Source organism: Phascolarctos cinereus, unplaced genomic scaffold (genome assembly GCF_003287225.1).
Source record: "Phascolarctos cinereus isolate Bilbo 61053 unplaced genomic scaffold, phaCin_HiC Scaffold_4;HRSCAF=312, whole genome shotgun sequence".
In the NCBI taxonomy this organism is placed as follows: domain Eukaryota; kingdom Metazoa; phylum Chordata; class Mammalia; order Diprotodontia; family Phascolarctidae; genus Phascolarctos; species Phascolarctos cinereus.
Window position 1 is genome coordinate 461,970,049 of NW_027555847.1, and position 21,056 is coordinate 461,991,104.

Here is a 21,056-nt window from a genome sequence, read left to right on the forward strand (position 1 = left end):
ATTTAATGCTACTATCATTTTTAATTCCCCTGGATTTAAAATTTTGATGTACTTTATTCTAAATAATCATACAATTCATTTTGCTTTAGTTGTCCAACCGAAATCTCCATTTGTATTTGCTATAGTAAACACAGACAAAAGAAGCTTGTAGAATGTTATGTGATTAATTGAAAGACCTTTAAAGTCCTTAACAATAGACTTAAATGAACTGCATTTGTATGTTCACATTCCAACACTTTTCTCTTTTGTTCAGTCCCATTCTGTTTACTTTGGCTTAGATGTACAATATAATTAGATGATACTTGTTCTCTTTTTTGAATAGAATTGATGACTGCAATTAGTAGGTGAGCACTCTTTCTGTCTGGGGTGGCCTGTAAATCCCCAGGGATTTGCTAGGGCAGCCCTTACTTAAACAGGTTAGTAAAAGTGGCCAGAATATCCCTAATTTCATTGCTGCATAACAATGTCTATATATCTACCTGTCCTGATCTGTATTCCTATCAGACTCTGTATGGATGGGCTGTCAGTCCTTCTGCTAATTCAGATGTGACCACATTTATAAGCTGAAAATAAATGTTAGCTATTTTATGCCATTCCCATAATAAATATTCAAAATACCTAAATGGATCTGTGGTCTCATTAACTAGGATGCTCCCTCAAATGGTACAGGACACAAGCCTTGCTTCTGCCATTCATCTTTTGTCTATGGCCTTCCAGAAATTTCCTTCAAGGGGTTCAGTCATTGCTCTGAAGACCTTCTTTACTTTGTTTTCTCATCCTAAGGACACAAGCAGAGCACCTGGGCTATTCCTCTGTCATCCCTGACCCGCAACATGTTACCGTCCCATATTCTTGTCCTAGCATATAGATTGATAGCTGTTGATGTTTTCTTGGTTACATTTTTTTGGCTATTAATAAGTTCCCCACCCCTTCCTATGTCATCTTTCCCATCTATAGATACCTTGGGAAACAATCCTTCAATATCCTCGCAATTTTGTTACCTCTATGACAGAGGACTTCTATATACACTAAGTTCATCCTGGGTGTTTTTACCATCTCATTTCTTTCTAGTACCATTTTAGGTGATGTTAAACTCCAAGGGGGGTGGCTTTATTGTCCTTGATGATGAAAAGTTTGCAATGAAAATCTTTGTAGATCTTTAAATTTTTTTCTTTTCTTTGTTGTTATCCTATTTTTCTCTTTAAATGCCTTCAGGATGCATTTCAGTACAAGTGAATTTAAATTAATGTATTTTCTTTTTAAACTTTATTATCTGTTTGGAATCAGGGACTTTTGCATACAAAATGTAATTTAATGATGATATATGGAAATTAGTGATTTAATTTTGAGCCAAAGCTTTAGCATGTTTTTAAAAATTTTATTTTATTTTTTATTTGTGGAATAAAACAAGCATGTTTTTCAAGAAGATTGTACCAATGGAATTTCCTCTTTGGGGGGAGGTGGGCCAACTCAAAAAACTTTCCTAATAACCTCAGAGTAATCTTTGACTGTTCCTGTATATCTAATTAGTTGCTTAGTATCATCAATTCTGTTTTCCCAACATCACTCCCATCAGTTCTACTCTCCTTTCTCATTTGGCCATCCTATGTAAGGCTTCCTTACTTCTTACCTGGACAATTGTATTTGCCTCTGAAGTGTTCTCCTTGCTTCTAGTTTCTTCTTCCCTATAGTCCTTCTTTCTCCCACAGTTGCCAAAATAATTTCCCTAATATGTGGATCTAACCACATCATTCCTTTGCTCAAAAACCTTATTTCCTTTAGGTTAAATACAATTAAAGCATTCCATGATATGGGTTGTGTCTTCATTTACATATTTATTTTATTTTACTTTCCTTCCTGTTTTCTCAGGCCTACCTATTCCTTGCACTGGATAGCCCATTTCTAGCCTTTGTGTTTTTGCACAAGAAGCTCCTATGCCTGTGATGCACTTTCTATTCATCTCTACCTTCCAGAGTCCTTATTTTCTTTCAACTGCTCCACTCACAAACCGCCCCTCTTGCTAATACTTCTTGTTACTGTTACCCTTCTCCTCAAATATGCCCAGATCACTCTGTTCTCTTCCTTGCCTCCTTCATTCTTTATCTGGTACTAAATGTATCTGTATGCAAGCTGTATATCCTAGGAGCTACTTGAGAACAGTGATTGTTTTGCTTTGCTTTTTTTGTATCTCTAGTGTCTAGCTTAGTATCTTGACTATAGAAGGTACTTAGCTTTTTGTTGAATTTAATGGAATAGAACCCTGTCAATCTTTTATTAACCAATTATTATGGGCTAAGTACTCTGCTGAGTGCTGGGATATAAAAAAGAGGTGAAAGACCATCCCAGCCCTCAAGAAACTCATAATCTAATAGGAGAGACAACTGCAAATACACACAAAAGCAAAGCTATATATTGGATAGACAGAAAACAGTTGATAGAAGGAAGGCACTAGAAATAAGGAGGCTTAGGAAAGGCTTCCTGTAGAACACGCCTGCACAATATATGACCCTCGGGCTGCTTGTACCGACCAAAGCCACCCAAGGATGGTATGTTGTGCAGGCCTGCCCTAAGGAAACTTCAAATGGTCAGTTTTGCCAAGAGATTTGCATAAAGCAGACCTTCACAACTAGGGCCCATAGACCACTTTAGCAGGGGCGGGGTGGGGAGGTAGGGGGTGGTGTAGGCCTGCTGTTGAAGGTGGGATTTTAGTTGGGACTTGAAAGAAGTCAGGGAAGCTAGTAGGCTGAGATGAGGAGGGACAGCACTCCAAGCATGGCAGACAGCCAGAGAAAATGCCCAGAGGTGAGAGATAGATTGTGTTATTTGAGGAACAGAAAGGAGGCCAGTGTCACTGAATTGGAGAGTATTTGGGGAGTATAAATTGAGTTTAGAGTTTACTTGCTGAAGAAACTCAGAATTACACAATTCAGAGTATTTTGTTGATGTGAATACATCCCCTACTTGGCATATCAGAAAATCTTTCACTCTAAGTAGATTATTTTGTGATTTTCTGTGTCTTCTCCTCTCCAAAGAAATCACCATTTAGTGACTAGATCCCCTGAGCCACTTAAGCTGGGTCCTAACCTAAGATGGTGGCTCTGGTTCATGCTTGAACCCTTCCTTGGATACAAGTCCCAACTATTATGGGGTAAGCACTCGGGTAAGAGCTGGGGATACAAAAAAGTGGGAAAAGGCCATCCCAGCCCTCAAGAAACTCATAATGGGAGAGACAACATGCAAACAAATACACACAGAAGCAAGCTATATATTGGAGAGACAGGAAATACATAACAGAAGACAGGCAAGGACTTTAAGGACATCCTGGAGCTTACATTCCTTAGGAGTATATATACTTCCTTCCACTTCTTAGGATATCTAGTTTCCTTCTAAGTATAGCTCAAGTTACACTTTCCATTTGAGACTTTTCCTTATCTCCCCAGCTGTTGGTGCTCCCCCATCAAATTATCTTCTATTTATTATGTACATATTTTGTGTAAACTTATATGTGTACATGTCCCCCTTGATAACTCCTTAAATGCACAGACTGTTTTAGTTTTGATTTGAATCACTAGCATAAGAGAAATAGGGAGCATATAGTGGATATTGAGCTGCCCTTAGGGTCAAGAAGACCTGGGTTCAAGTCCCATCTCTGACACAGACTGATTATATTACCCTGGGCAAGTCACTTAATCTCACTCAGGGGCCCTAGGAAACTCAACTCTAATTTGCACAGAAGGTGCAGATCTGCTTTGATGAGGGACATTCCCCAGTGGGAGCTACTTATGAAATCACAGGGACTGGTTCCCTGAAGATTTCCGGCATAGAGTAGGGATTTAGTAAATGCTTATTAAATTGAATAAATCCTTATTAATTGGAGTAGTAAGAACCCAAGGTCACCTCCATGCACATTATGAGTCACTGGAGTAGGACTTTAGTGGAGAATTTGGGGCAATGGCATTTATAATATTTATCCTTCATTCCCACTTCCTTTGGCAGCATAAGAAATGCTTGAGGCCATTCCTCTGAGCATTTTTGCTTTTCACCTCCTCAGGTCATTAAAGCTCTGTCTGTGCTAACCACAAAGCTCTGTATGATTTGGGGGACATGACTCAGTATTCTCTCATTAAGAATAGCATACCATAAAGCCAAAATTGAACAAAAACTGTCCTATTACCTAAATAGCACAGGAGAGCAATTTTTAACCCACAAAGTAAAAAGGGATGACTATTTAGGCATAGTTTGGGTAAAACAAATGAGGGTGTTGAATGAACAATTTATACCTTACTTTTGGTGTATGAGGCTAATCCTGAGGAACCCTACAAATCAAAGCTAAGTGCCCCCCTGGACAGTACTAACCTACCTGTTACTCTCTAGTATGGTAGTCCAGGGGTGAAGCATCACTGAGGCACAAATTTGAGGGTGTCAGTGCAGCTCCACTTAAGGATTTTAGATTTCATGGGGATGGGTTCTCATCATCATCCCCTTTGCTTGCTCAGGACTTAACCTGTAGTAGGAAGAGTTATTCTCATGGTGTCAGTGATCTTTGCAGGAGAAATAATCTTTGAAAACTTTTTGCCTCTGTGTGTGTGTGTGTGTGTGTATGTGTGTGTTTGTTTGTTCACTGGGATGTGCTAAAGAGTGACAAGCTTATTTAGACTTCTGTTCTCGGCATCAAACTTCCCAGGCTCTGCTCAGATGCCTTTGACTTTGGTCCTGAATTTGTTGTGGGAGTTAGGCAGGCTGAATGCCAAGTGCAAAGAATAGTGCAATAGAATGATGAAAAAACTTTTTTTTTTCACTTTCAGGGGTATCAGGTTGATGCCTATGACATCATATTTCATAAGTCAAGGTCAGGTTATTAACCAAGCATTTGGGATCCATCTGTTCAGCTAATGATTGGCGTTAACTGAATAGCATCAAAGCAAGGCTGCTTATCAAATAACAATGAGCTAAACTTCTGAACTATTCAAATTACTGCACCTTTACATCCAAAAGAGAATGCAAATAGGAGAGTACTTTGCTTTACATTATTTATTTTGAATGCAGCAAGGGCTAAATTATTTAGCTATTTTAATTTTTTTCTGTTTAGGTTAGTCTCAGGATTCAAAAATCATTTTTCTATTACTTAAAACTATTTAAAATGGAATTAATAAATAGAAATGGGGTTTTACAAGTAGAAAGGATCATAAAAATCAACTAGTACTAATATCTTTGTATTATGAAGCCTCAAGCTGAGGTTCTAGTAGGGCACTTATCTAAGGTCACACAGCTAGTTAGTGGCAATCAGAACAAGAGCTAGAACCCAGATCCCAGGCTAGCACTTTGCCCTATCTTGGCTGATTTGCTAGATAGCACAATGAATAGAATGCTGGGCATGGAGTCAGGAAGACCTGAGTTCAAATTCATCCTTACACTTAACTAGTTGTGTGACCCTGGGCAAATCGTTTAACCCTAGTTTGTCTCAGTTTCATTGACTGTAAAATGTTTATAATAAAAACACTTAAGATTGTCATGAGGATCAAATGAGATGATATTGAAAAGTTCTAGTATAATGCCTGGCACATAGTAGGTGCTTAATAAATGTTTATTCCCTTCCCTTCACTCTTCAGATCTAAATACAAAAATAAGTTGTTTCTTTAAAACTTATTTATGCTCATTGGACAAAAGTGGACAAAAGAGAGAAGTGTGCTTTTCTTCAGTATCATTTGAAAATTATACATGTATGATTTTCCTGAGAGGACAGTTAGATTGATCTCTTAACTTCATAAAGCAGCATTAATATTAGGACAAGAATTCTAGATTTCTATAGTTGTATGCTTTAACCTTTTCAGCTTTCCAAGGATATTAGGAAAGTGTTTATAAATCAGTTTCTTTCCTCCCACCAACTGCTATAGACTGTCAAACACAGGCATGGGCCCATCTTTTTCATCTTTTAAGAGGGCATTGACAGAGAGCATATCCAGAAGCTGGATGTATCTGGGTGTCAAGTGGCCTTGAAACTATGTCATGTGAGAACAGTTAAGGGAACTGGGGAAGTTTACTATGAAGAAGAGGAAGGAGAACAAGTGGGAGAGGGGAGATATAGAGTTACATCAAATATCTTTAGTCTATCATGAAAGAATTAGGTTAGTCTGGATGACCCTAGGACCAGTAAGTAGAAGCTTTGTAAATCTTAAGGTATTATATAAGTGGTAGGTATTATTAGTATATCAGCAAGGTTACTCAGTGGATAAAGTGCTGGATCCAGAGTGAGAAAGACCTGAGTTCAAAACCTGCCTCTAGCTTCATGACCCTGGGCAAGTCACAACCTCTTTCTGCCTCAATTTTCTCACCTGTAAAATGAACTTTAATATTATAATAATAGTACCTACCTCCAAGGGTTGTTATGAAGAAAAAATGAGATAATATTTGTAAAGTGCTTTGCAAAGCTTAAAGCACTGTATAAACAACCTTCTTCTTTTTCCTGTTCTTCTTTCTCCTCCTTGTCTTCTTCCTCTTCCTCCTTCTTCTTCCTCTTCTTTTTCTCCTCCTCCTCCTTCCTCTCCTCCCATTTTCATTCTCTTCTTCCTTTTTCTTCTCCTCCTTCGCTTCCTCCTTCTCTATCATTTCAGACAAAGGCTAGATGATCACTTATTGTTCATACTGTCAGGCGGATTTATGAATTCAATAGAGTTGCATGACATGATGTCTAAGGTTCTTTCCAACACTAGACTTCTATGATTCTGCATTAAAATAGATAGAATGTATATTAGAACCTAACATGGAAAAAAAAATGCCCTGCATTGGAGCAGAAAGGTAGAGGTCCTTATAAAAATAAACTCTATTCCACTTTCTTCAAGGCTCATGAACATGATTGTAAATGGTGTCATTATAAAAAAAGAGAGAAAATAGGCTATTACAAATTTTGCTTTGCCATCTCCAGGGTTTTCATATGTGAGTAAAGCTTGTGTAATTGTTAACATTTGTGGACTTCATTAAGAATGTAAAATCTTACACTTCACTTTAAAAAATCATCCTCAAAAATGCAAGATGAGAAGTTCCAATGGTTATATAGAAGTTTATTGGAAAAAGATCTTTGGTTTTTTTTTTTTGTTAGGCAACTGGGGTTAAGTGACTTGCCCACAGTCACACAGCTAGTAAGTGTCAAGTGTTTGGTCTGAGGCCGGATTTGAACTCAGGTCCTCCTGACTTCAGGGTCGGTGCTCTATCCACTGCACCATATAGCTGCCCAAGATCTTTGGTTTTTAATAAATCATGAGCTCACTATGAGTCAGTGTGATTTTTGTTGTTGTTGTGGGTCTGTGATTTCACTGGTATAGACAACTCATAGAATCATTGATATGGATCTCAAAGCAAAAGTGTGTTGGTAAATGTTTACCAACTGTTTCTCTGGGGAAAATTTATACATAACACTTAAATTTAATCTGTATTATTGACAATCAACAAAATAGTTAATAATGCCCTAAGAGTATCATTTGCTGACTTCTCAATCAATAAACATTTATTAAGTACCTACTAAATGCTGAGGATTAAAAAAAGAGGGAAAAGAGTCCCTTACCTCAAGGTGCTCACAGTCTGATCTTGATTTTTGAGGTGTAAGTGCTCATACTAAAAATTTGACAATTTTGGCCTATTTGATCTGTCTTCTCTAGTCCACCCCTAAAAGGCACCTCAAAAGCCATCTACTCCATCCCCTCATTTTGCAGATAAGGAAACTGAGACCCAGTGAAATTATAAGTGTCTTGCCTAAGGTCATACAAGTAGCAAATCCAGAATTGGGATTTGAAACTACTACATCTTTCTGACTCTTGAGACCAGGCATCTATTTTGTGCACTGTTTGTCTTAGAAGTTGTGACAAAGTAGTCAAAATAGCTTATAAAATCTTAGACTGCATTACGATAGGCATAGCATCCAGAACTAGGGACCTGATCTCTGCCATTGTCTATTGCATCTGAAGAATTGCTCTGTTTTGCCCCAGAGATCAGAAATAGTAGTGTTAGGTGGAAGGTGGAAAGAGGAAAATTTATGAGTGCCTTGAGCAAGGAACTGAAACTCTCTGGACTAATTTCTTCTATAAAATAAAATTAATCTCTAAGATCCTTGTTCTAGTCTGTTCTAAATGAAGGCAGCTTATATATAATGTGACATTTCTAAGAGGTGCTGTATTTAAATGACATCGTAGCCTATGAGCTAAAGAAATGAGCAGCAAAAGGAGACTATTTCAGTGTTCTTAAAATAATAAGGCATTAGGCTGGGAAGGCAGCACATCCCTGTAATCTCTGCTCCTGGGGAGGCTGAGGCTAGTGGATCTTTTGAACTGGGAATTCTGAGCTATGTGGGGGAAACATATCCCCCCAAGTATGGTACATATATGATGAGCCCCTGGTGGAGGGTAGGGTGCGAGTAGGGGGAACAGGCTATTAAAGGAGGGGAGAACTGGACCACGTCCAAAATGGATCAGGTCAAGGCTCTTATGTTGATTATCAGTTCGATCTCGCCTATGAGTATGTCCATTGAATTTCTAGCCTGGGCAAAATAGAAAGATCTAGTCCCAAAGATAAAAGAAAATAAAACAGTAACACATTAGAAACCACCTATAAGTGAGTATTGCTAAACTGTAGGGGTGAGAGAAAGTTGGTGTTGGCCATAGTTCTTGGCTATGTTTTTTTGCTTCTGCTTTGGATGTGCCAGAAGGGTCAGAGGAAAAATCCCTCATTTGGAGGGCTCAAAAAGCAAACTAAGGCTTTTCTTATAATAGCCATCAATAGCCCAAGCAAGGTAAATAGAAAGAAAAAAACACTACTGGCAGTTAGTGTTTCCTTTGACTCAGTTACTTTCACAATATGGGAACATACATAGTCATGAAACACCTTTTCTGTTTGTTGTACAGAATTGCAAGTAAACAGCTGTGGCCTTAAACAAAATCGTGAAGTTTTTCCAGATACTCTCCTCTGCCCAGAATCCTCCTCTGAGTCTAGACCTTTCGAGACCTTAGTTTACTCGTGGTCTCTAAACTCCTACACTTTAAAATTTTAACTGAAATACATTCCCACTAATGAATTCCTTCTCCCAAGCACATGTACATTTTAGGTCATATTTCAAAGTGTGATGTCAAAGGATTTCGAAGGCGAGTACTTTGATGGAAAGAGGACAGAATTTGATATCAAAGGACCTGGGTTCAAATCTGTACCTTCCTATTTACTTGGAATGGCATTCAACTTCTCTGGCCTCTAGTATCTATAAAGCTGAGGGCAATGACTCTTAGATCTTTAAGATACTTAGAATCTTGAGGGACCTCAGAAGTCATTGAATGCAATCTATTCCTGAAGTAGTGGACCAGTGACCAGTAACCATATTGTTTACAAGTGATTATCTAGCATTTCCTTTGAAGGCCACTGGTGATGTCTCTCTGCTTCCTGATGCAATTCGTTCCATTTTCAGCTAGTGGTAGTTTCAGCTAGGTCCTGATTAGTGTGAACAATGACTCCAGTGAAGTGGTTGTATTATTTGGATTAGTGTCACAACTTTCCTTGGGTCTGGGTCAAGTAACCATGTTTTACACGATTATAACTTTGAATAGCACAGATTCAGATTAATGCACCACTTCAAGTGATTTGTTATTCACACTAATTTGGATTAAACAATTGAAAAATTCACACTTATTCACACGTGAGCCAAAATCTTCCTCCCTATAATTTTCACACATCAGTCCCATTTCTGTTCTCTGGAATCAAAGAAAGTTAGTAAATATTTAACAGTCAATAAACATTTATTAAATACCTACTATGTGCCAGGCACAGTACTAAATGATGGGCATACAAAGAAAGGCGAAAGACTCTTCCTTTTCTTAAGGAACTCTCAGTCTAATGGGGGAGACAACATGAAAATAACTATGTACATCAAAATTTTAAATCCAGGGGAATTAAAAATGATAGTAGCGTTAAATAGCACTTTAAAGTTTGCCAAGCACTGTACATGTACTACTCATTTGATCCTCAAAAACTCTGTGAAGTAAGTGCTATTATTATTCCCATTTTATAGATAAGGAAATTGATGATGACAAGAGAGATAAATTGGAGAAAATCAACAGAACGAAGGCACTAGCATTAAGGGGACAGTGAAAGACTTCTTGCATGTAGAAGGTGAGATTTTAGCTGGGACTGGAAGGGAGCCAGGGAAGCCAGGAGTAAGAGACAAAGAGAGAGGGGTAGAGAGAAAGAGAGAGAGAGTTAGTTAGTTCATTCCAGGCAGATGTTTTCCATTTGTGTAGTAGATGAGAGATGACATTTGACCCCTTTTGCTAGGACACTTCCTTGTACCCAAAGATGGAAAATTAAATAAATTTGGCAGGCAGAGTGGTGCAGGGGAAAGATATAGGTTTTGGAGTCAGAAGACTTGGGTTCAAAGTCACTTACTACCTCTGTGACCTTGGGAAGTCACTTAACCTTTCTAGGTCTTAGTTTCCTTATTTGTAAAAGGGGTAGATTGGACTGGATGGTCTTTTTGGTCTCTTCAAGCTCTAATTCTATATTTCTGTGTGTCATCAGTCAACCGGGCAACAGACTATTCCTATGGTCTACAAGGTCCAGAGGAAGACATGCAATTTAAATAAGAAGTAGTCTCTACCCTCAAAGAACTTATAGTCTTTTAGGGGGATAAGATATAAAGAAAGGTTGACTATAACACACAGCATTACATGATAATCTTTTTTTTAAAAAAACATTTTAATTTAAAGTGTTGAGTTCCAAATTTTATTCTTTCCCCCCTTCCTCCCCTTCCTCTCCCTGAGATGGTAGGCAATCAGATATAGGTTACACATATGCAATTATGTAAAACATTTCTATATTAGTCATTTTGTACAAGAAGACATGAACAAAAGAAAAAGAAAGAGTGAAAAATAGCATGCTTCAGTGTGTATTCAATCAATGTCAGTTCCTTCTCTGGGGGTGGATAGTAGGCTTCATAATTGGTCCTTTGGTATTATCTTGGATCGTTGTCTTGCTCACAATAGCTGAGTCATTCACAGTTCTTCAATCAAACAATATTTCTGCTATATATCACTTTCTCCTGGATCTGTTTACTTCACTTTGCATCAGTTCATCCAAGTCTTTCTAGGTTTTTCTGAAATCATCCTGCTTGTCATTTCTTATAGCACAATAATATTCCATTACAATCATATACCACAGCTTGTTTATCCATTCCCCAATAGAAGGACATCCCTTTGATTTCCAATTCTTTGCCATCACAAAAGGAGCTGCTACAAATATTTTTGTACTAAAAGGTTCCTTTCCCTTTTTTTGGATGTCTTAGTGGTATAGGCCTAGCAGCGGTCATGGTGGACATGATAATCTTTTTTTTTTTTTTGTGAGGCAATTCGGATTTAGTGACTTGCCTAGGGTCGCACAGCTAGGCAAGGATCTGAGACCGGATTTGAACTCAGGTCCTCCTGACTCCAGGGCCTGTGCTTTATCCACTGTGCAACCTACCTGCCCCTGGACACGATAATCTTATTACAGAGATTCAAAACAAACTTCTCTGTGAAGTCTAAGCCAAAAGGTCTTTGCCAAACCCTTTGCCTTCAGGGAAGGCTTCGTGGGAGGAAGTGACATTGGATTTGTATTTTAGAGAATAGGTAGAAATCTAACGTGTGAAGTGGCAGGGGAGGGCATTGCAAGCATAAGAAACAGCACGAGCAAAAACATGGAGAAGATATAGTATAGGATGTGTTAGGGGTCAGAGAGTTATAAAGTTTGATTGAAACATAGAGTACATGGAGAGAAGTAATATGAGAAAAGGCAGAAAAGAAACGATGATGCCAGATTGTGAAAGGCCTTGCATGCCAGTCAGAGTTTTAACTCTATTTAGGATGAAGTAATGATCCATTGAATTTTTTTCTTTTGAGTGGAGAAGTGACATAAACAGATTTATGCATGAGAAAGTTGGTGGTAAAATTTAAAAGATATATGTCTTTCATAATGATGGGAAGACTTGTTAGGAATCTAACATTACAGTTATCCATTTATCTTCATAAGATTCTTGTTTGAAGGAGTTGAAAGAGGAGGTCTAGTATCATTCTTCTCATTATACACATGGCAAAACCAAGGAAAAGGAAAGGTTTTTTTTTTGTTTTGTTTTTTGCTAATTGTCATGTAATTAGTGCTATACCTGAGCTTAGAAACCCAACATTCTTTTTCCAGCCCAATCCAAAGGACTAGCTTGAATTCCCTGAGAGCACAAGGGAATTTCCTTTTAACTTGCAGAAATCCCATTCTGGGCTAATGAGTATCTTGGCCTTCAAGTATTGCCAGGATATCATCATTACCATGCAGACAGGAAGTACACTTCTCTTTTCATCTAAATAATGAAACATGTGCTTGGGCATTATCAGAAGTTGAAGTCATGGTCTTTCTGTAACTTGAACTGGTCCAGGAAGGGCCACAGATAATTTGTTCAGCTGCCAATGTATCAGCTATCCATCGTGGCATGTCTCCATTGGTTGGGTAGGGAGGGCATGTAGTTTCTCTGGAGTTGTTCCTAGAAATAGATGGCCAGGGTTTCAAGCAAATAGTTACTTTTTTTTTCAACTCATTGACTCTAGACTTAAACTTAAACTGTACTAGAGAAACTGAGTATAATTTTCTCCTGTCTCCATTTACAGCAGATAATCATAGCCTCTTAATGTTGGAAAGGACCTTCGCTCTAGTCCTCCCCAGAGAAGAGAACACTGTTGGCACTACATGTCATTAAAACAAGTTATATAGAAAGAGTAAAAGTACACAGTTGCCTTATTCATAGGAGAATATTTTTTTAAAAAAATATAATAGATGCTAAGGTTATATAATAGCTCTTTTCATCTTAGAAACTGCTTCTATGAATTTTTCCAGCATAAATTCCATGCCAGATTCCAAGCCCAGCCACCTTTTTTGCAAATATAACTAAACACAGTAGACCTTGTGAGAGATACTATATGTAAGCTCAGTCTGTGAAGGCAGATGGATAATCTTTTTCTCTAACCAGACTTAATCTAGTACTTTGAGTGTCTTCTCTGAACTGAAATGGTCTTTTAAAATTATTTTAATGTTAGTAAATTATCTACTATGGGCTCTCAGGAGCAGACTATTTGATTTTTTTAAAACACAGTTAGATCTCATTAATTTTGATGTTAGATTGATGATAATTTGAAAAAGGTTGGTTAAGTTTACCTTTGCTTGACAAACTGCTTTAGATAGGGGTCAGATAAATACTGTAATCACATAAAAATTTGTGATGGGGATATTTAAAATACTTGAGAGAACAAACTTCTGGAACAGCCTCAAGCACTTTAGGAATACAATTTTTATTCCAATAATTAATATGTTAATTTAAATAGTCTTATTTGTTCATTAGATATCAATCATTGTGAACCTTCACAGCTTAGTTTGAGTTATTTTATATATTTGTCATAGAATTCCTCATAGTAGAGCTGGAAAAGACTTTAGAGATCATCTAGCCCAATTCTTACTTTTTAAAAAATTATATTTAGCCACATACAATTATTGACCTTATTGTCACACCTGCCCTCCCCCCCATTTATTCTTCAACTTTTTAAAGGTCAGGATGAATACCAACCTAGTTCTCTGAGATGTTAACCTTAGTCTGTGGCTTGAGCAATGCTCATGTTTCTCATTCTGTCATTGGGATTTCTGAGCATAAAAATATCAATTTCACAGGCTGAGTTTGCCCACCCACAAAATGCCACCTGTAGGATAACTTGAGGATGACTCTGAAACACTGCTCGTGGATTATGATCTTCTGACCAAGGGGCTCGCCTAACATGATATCAGGCTACATTTTCTCCCATTGATGTTACTTAGTGGGAAAGAGTGAAGGACTACTGATGGGTGGCCCTGTACCCAGTGGGGGTACAGTGATGTCAAGAGGAAAAGAATAAAGCCCCCCCAGCGTGCTGGGTGGACCCTCTTTGCTGAGCTTACTTATGGCAGGGCATGGTCAAGAGTTTCACGGGATAAGTAGGCAGGGATATGTTGCTATCTCTATCGTTAGAAGGAATATTTTATTGAGAACATCCATTTGAGTATCTTAATATTTGTAGTAGTATATTAAACTGTTTTAATTTGTCATACAAAATTGAAACTCATTATTTTTTATTGTATTCAGTTTACTTCAGTTTTTCAAGGTACATTGGAATCATAAGAGGAAAAGAGATTTGTCTGAGAATTTGTTTTTATATTCCAAATTCAACACATGAAATATACCCTCTTGCAAAAGATAGATAATATCATGTAGGAGGCAGCTTGGTGGTGCAATGGATAGAGTGTTGGGCCTGGAGTCAGGAAAACCCAAGTTCAGATTTATCCTCAGACACTTTTACTAGCTGAGACTGGGTATATCACTTAACCTCTTTCTTCCTCAGTTTCCTCAACTATAAAGTGGGGCTTTATAGTAGATAAGAGGCTCCTTCCTCCCAGGGTTGTTGTGAGGATCACAAGAGATAATATTTGTAAAGCACTTAGCACAGTGCCTAGCACGTAGTAGGCACTAAATAAGTCCTTCCTTCTTTCCTTTCATCCTTCCTTCCTTCCTTTGTTCCTTCCTTCTTTCCTTGGGGTAGGAGAACACCTTGACAAGCACAGTGTATGGGATTTCCTCTCTGGTCTGTGGCTCCATTGCCATTATTATGAACGTAAGCTGAAAGTCATCCAGGGCCACTGACCCAGAGCAGTAGAGGAGAAGACAGGAGTTATATAAAGTTTTCCAAAGGGAGGCCAAATGTGTTTTGCCAGGACCCTTCATGGAGGTAGGCAGACTGTCACCTTCCTTGCATCTCATGATAGGGCCTGTTAGCCTATGCGTCAGCACCGCTCTTGAGGCAGCTTCACCCTAACCACTTGCTCTTTCATTGCTGTTCTGGAAAAACACCTGGAAAAATATTTGTAGATAATATTTGTAAGGATAATATTAGCAAAGCACTTAGCACAGTGCCTGACACATAGCAGACACTTAATAAGTCCCTTCCTTCCTTCCTTCCTTCCTTCCTTCCTTCCTTCCTTCTTCCTTCCTTCCTTCCTTCCTTCCTTCCTTCTTCCTTCCTTCTTTCCTTTTCTCCCTCCCTCCCTCCTTCTTTCCTTCCTTTCTCCCTTCCTTCCTTCTTGGTAGCAGCACTAAAAATTTAAATACACAAAAGTTTAAAAAATTAATCATGTTTGTTTCAATTGAAGGTATCTGCATCCTGAGAAAGAACTGATAGAAGTATATATAGAATGATTTTATATATATACATATTTGTGTCTAATACTAGCCATCTCTAGGGCATGGGGTGGGGAGGGAAGAAAAAAAAGAAATGTATGTGATAACTTTATCATATATTTAAAAGGAATAGCAAGTTGTACATAATAGTTTTACAGTTTCATGTACAATCATTTTTTGTATTATGTTATGGAAATGCTTGTTCTATTTCAGAAATTAAAAATGAAATAAATAAAAAATAAAAAAATAATCATATAGTTTTTGATGCCACATTTGAGGAAGAATAGTGGAAATCACGCCTTGAAAGGATCAATGGAAATAATGGGGAATGTTTAGCCTGGAGAATAGAAGACTTGGTAAGGGGACATAATAGCTGTATTCAATTAAGAACTGCCACATAGAAGAGGAATATTGACATGTTTTGTTTGACTCCAGGGAGTAGAACCAGGATAATGGATCTAAGTTGCAGAGAGACAGTTTTAGGCTTGATGTCAGGAAAAACTTCTAACAATTAGAGCTATCCAAAAGTAGAGTGAGCTATCTAGGGAGGTAGGGGGATTTTTCAAGTACTAGAAGTCTTATGTAAAGGCTAGATGAGCATTTATTTGTTGGGTGTATAGTGGAGTGAATTCTTATTTGGGTATAATTTCTTCCAACACACTGAGATTCTGTGAAACTGACTGCTCCACTATTTACAATTTGTTCTTTAAAAGGATACACTGATTTTAATAAAATAACAAAAATACCCTTTGCTTCTCTGTCTTTCTGAACCTTTTTTTCTGCTGTATATATATTTTCCCAATTATATTACTGTTATGTACATAATTGTAGTCGTTGTTTACATTATTTTTGATTCTTCATTAAGAATCATTTCATGTTTTTCCATATGTTGTTGCATTACTAATAATTATAATAGTAATAGTATAGTGTACAATAGTATAGTATACAATACTAAGTGCATATCTCAATAATATTCTATTATGTTCAAATGCCACAATTTGTTTAATCATTTCTTAATCTTTAGATATAGGGGTTGTTTCTTGTTTTTTTCATTATTGTGAATAAATAATGCTATTATGAATCTTTTTGTACATATAGATCTTTCTTAAAGTATTGTCCTAGTAGTGAGATCACTGGGTGAAATGGTAGGAATAGTTTTGTACCTCTAGTTTTATTCTGCCATATTATTTCCCAAAAAGATCACGCCTATTCACAGCTCCACCATAACAAACTCTGTCTGTCCTTTCTTCCTTCCTTCTTCCTTCCTTCCTTCCTTCCTTCCTTCCTTCTTCCTTCCTTCTTCCTTCCTTCCTTCCTTCCTTCCTTCCTTCCTTCCTTCCTTCCTTCCTTCCTTCCTTCCTTCCTTCCTTCCTGTTTTGTGTTAATGGGGAGAAGGCTGATGTCAATTAGAGAAAAGTCTGAATATAGTAAAAATAGAATAGTTTAAAATAAATCTGGCTTCATTACTTGATTGCATGCCTGGAGACCTAGATTCTAATTCTGATTCTGCCAATATGACCTTGAACAAGTTAATCACTTCTCTGGGCCTCAGTTTCCTTGTTTGTGAAATAAACTGTTCAGGATCAAGTTCTATGTATGACTCAAAAGTAGAGAGCTGTTAAAGCAAGCATACTTCCCTCATATCAGCCAGTGGCTTTTCATAAGAGCAAAAAATAGATACTTATAACCCTTTGCTCCTAAGTTTCTTTATTTTTCGAATTGGGGAAATAGTTTTTACCCATTAAAACAAATTAATGAGGTTAAAAGAGTGTTTTTCTAAAAAAAAATCTTTGGGTAGCATCATGCCCCTGTTAGCTCTGGAGATATTTCTTGTCCCAGGCTGACCTTCTGGGCTCCTAATATCTCCTGGTAACATTTCTTCTGACCATTGTTCCCTAGTGGATTTTTCTCATTTAGATCTCTTGCTGAGGAGGTTACACATCTCTAACTTCTCCCCATCTTAATGATATGAATACAATCTTCTTTTTCACGTTTCCTAAGGAACGTATTTTTTTAAAACTGCTAATAACGGTAGGGAAACATACACGATTTTAAAACAACAAAAGAAAAATTACAAAGTTATTAAATGTTTTACAACTTTTAGGAGTAGTTTTTCAATGAAAAAATATGAGGACATGAGGCTTGCTGTATTGTAGCTGCTGGCTGCTTCCTGATTTCATTTCCTTTTATGTGCCCCTAGAGACTTTCTTCCTCAAAGTGTCTCTGGATAGGATGTTGCCTCAAGTACCTAGGCTTTTAACCCCAAGGGATTCAAAGTCAGCAGGTTGGGTCCTGGGATTTTCAGTTCCCATTTAGAACCCCTCATTTTTTTAAAACTGGTTTTATCTCTAGGTGTAAGGCCTCTCCCTGAGGAGGTACTTAGTCCTAGGTGGTCCAAGAAATTCTTTCCAGGGGTTTTGGTCCTCCCTCCATTAACACTGTAGATGCCACTTTCTTTCCCCCTGAACCTCTCAATGGTTTGGGCCCTTGGAAATTCCATTTTACCCTTGATTTTTTATTCTGTAGGGCCTTCTATCTCTCCTCTCTCCTCCCCAGTTCAATAAACTGCCATGGTTCCCTATTACTTCTGGAATCAAATATAAATCCTCCGGCTTTCACAGCCCTTCATAACCTGCCCCCTCCCTCAACTTTCCAGGATTCTTATACCTTACTTATCCCCACATACTCTGTGATCCGGTGACTCTGACCTCTTTGCTCTTCCTCACACAAGAAGGGGGGAAAAGGGGAACAGAATAAACATTTACATAGCACCTGCTATGTGCCAGGCACTGTACTAAGTGTCTTTTTATAAATATTATCTACTGTGACCCTCACCACAATCCTGCAAGGCAGGTGCTTATATATTATTATCCCTGTTTTACAGTTGAGCCTGAGGGGAACAGGTTAATTTGCTCAGGGTCCCACAATTAGTAAGTGCCTGAGGCTGCATTTGAACTCAGATCTTTCTGACTCCAGACCTAGCTGTCCATCCACTATACCACCAGCTGGCTCTGATGCAGAGGACACTTCATACCCTGACTGGACATTTTTACTGGCTGCTTTTCATTCCTGGAACGCTCGTCCCCTTCATCTCTGGCTTTTGGCTTCTCTGGTTTCCTTCGAGTTTCAGTTAAAACCTTACCTTCTGCAAGAAGTCTTTCCCAGTCCTCCTTCATGTTAATGCCCTCCCTCTGAGATTACCCTCAATTTATTCTGTATGCTTGCTGTGTGTATACAGTTGTTTGCATGTTGTATATTATCCCCCCTCCCCCTTCCCCTGTTAAGACCAGGAACGTTTTTTTTCACCCTTACTTTGTATCAGCATTTAGCAATGCCTGGCACATAACAGGTGCTTCATAAATACTAGTTAACTGATTGACTATGTTTGATTTGCCTGATTATGGCAGATTTTGCCCTTGAGCTGAAGCTTGACTTGTTCATCCATTGTTCTAGGCTATCTGGGCCTAGTTATCCCAAGAGGCCCTGACACCACCAGCCTTGAAGTCCCTCCAGTTTTTGCAAAGGAAACCAGCAGGCTGAGAGCTGTACCCATTTCAGAGCTCACACTCCCTGTTGTATCTCCCCCTAAATTCTCATTTCTGTTCTGATTCGTAGACTCTCAGAACAGGAATGAGCCATGCAAATTGCATAGTCTAACCTTCTCACCTTATAGATGAGGAACTTGCTAAAGATCACATAGTACATTAATGATCTTAGCCTCAGGACTCCTGATTTCAAGTTCTAGGCCTATGGTGTCACTGTGAGATGATAGGCAAGTCAATTTTAATTCTTGAGGTGGCTAGATGGTGCCGTGGATAGAGCATTGAGCTTGAAGTCAAGAAGACCTGAGTTCAAATGTGGACTGAGATTCTTATTGGCTGTGTAACTTTGGGCAAACCATTAATCTCTGCCTCAGTTTCCTCATCTGTAAAATGGGGATAGCAATAACATCTGCCTTAAGTGTTACAAAGATCAAATGAGATGGTGTTTATAAAGCACTTAGCACTGTGCTGGCTCATGACAGTATTATTGCTGTTCAGTGGTTTGTCTTCCCTAACTCTTCATGACTCCATTTGGGATTTTCTTGGCTAGGGTCCTGGAGTGGTGCTGTATAAATGCTAGGTGTTATTATCACCAGAGTCTCAGTTTCCCCATCTGTTTGATAATCATGATAATACTGTGCTACCTCACAGGGTTGTTGTGAAATAACTTTATAAATCTTAAATTGCAATAGAAAAAGAGAATGATGAATTTTTATTCCATTTCAGTCTTAATGGATCCGCTTTAATGTTTAGCTGAGAATTAAAGATATTTATAATATCAATTGTTTGCATTTAAATGAGGACTTGAAAATGATTTGCACTTTTAAGCAGTTTAAACATTCTCCTTATAACCTCACTTAGACTCCCAATTTGCCTCTTCTTTCCTAGGAGGCACAAAATTGAACTTCTGGCCCAACCTATGTAGATTGTTAATAAACTCAAAATTAGCACATTAATGAATTAATTTAGTAGTTACTGTTTCAGTACACTCTAGTGGCCTATAAGAGTTAATACAGCTTACTAAATAGTCTAATCTTCAGCGAGGGAGTAGCCTAGGTATAGGGACAATCTGGCTCAGTATTTTTCTCACACAGAATTGATTTTATTTTTAATGTCCTTGCTCTACTCCCTATGGAAGTGTAGCTTGCCTAGGTTTCTGTAACTAGGCTATTAGTGAATGTTAAGATCATCATCTGTCTCCATGGGAAAGTTCTGAATGCTGCAGCATTTGGACAACAACAGAAAGGTCAGAATTGGAAAAGTGCTGACTGAAAGCTGATCTTGCCACGGGGCCCTGGGTCCAGCTGTACATTTGGCACGGACACAATAGTTCCTGTAGGCCACACCCAGCTGTGTGAACTGGAACTGAGGACAATCACTTGATTATCACTCTCAGTTGAGTTCTTGATTTTGCTCAATGAAAAATTAATGCTGTAACGATGAGCTAAACTCTTCCTTTGGAATTGCCTGTAAAAGAGGCCCTAGGTGTGTAAGGGGGGCAGGTCTAGTTTTTTGCTGTTTCACCTTCACCCTTCTTGGAGCTAGGGATAATTGGAAGTAAATACTCTGATTTTGCATTTCATCATTTAAAATCAGCATTGTCCTCTGGTTTTATTGCTTCACTGCGGAAAAGCCTTTTAGGTTTGTAAGCCATAAAGGATAAAATATTAATTTAGTTTGATTTTTTTTGAATCACATTCAGCATTTGCTTTTACATTATGAGAGCACCCTAAGGCTTTTTGTTAGTTGCATTTTTGTAAGATGCTGAAGTGAAAGACATTATCTACCTTTTTCTTGGGATTGTAATTCCAGCAGACTTTAAAAGGGTGTGTGGTTCCCCAAGAATAAAGGTCTCAGATTTCTCTCAGCCTACTCTGTGTCTCCCTAACCTTTTCTCACTGATAGAAGAGGAAAACCTTCTAAGTTACTACTGTAGAATTGGATTGGTTGGGCCTAATGTGAGTTAAATATATATCAAGTTATTGTACCTGGTTCTTACATCTATCTCAATTAATTGATTTAGAGGCATCTAAAAATATTTCTTAATGGTTTATATTAGAACACCTTTAGACCCCTTATTGACCATGGGAAGGGAATGTCAAATTAATCAACAGAAATAGAGAATTTGTTATGCTGTAAAAGAGGCTCTTTTATACAGGACATTCTAAGGACAAAGGAGATTAGTTTTGTCTGTTGAAAGCACTCCCATAAAATGCTTCTTTCAGTGTATACTTGAAAAAGCACCAGATTTGGAGTTAAAAGACCTG

The 21,056-nt window shown here is 38.0% G+C and overlaps 1 protein-coding gene across 1 annotated transcript in view; it reads left to right on the forward strand.

Annotated features, from left to right (window-relative positions):
* SLCO5A1 (solute carrier organic anion transporter family member 5A1) overlaps nucleotides 1–21,056 on the forward strand; it is a 165,042-nt gene that overhangs the window by 98,148 nt on the left and 45,838 nt on the right.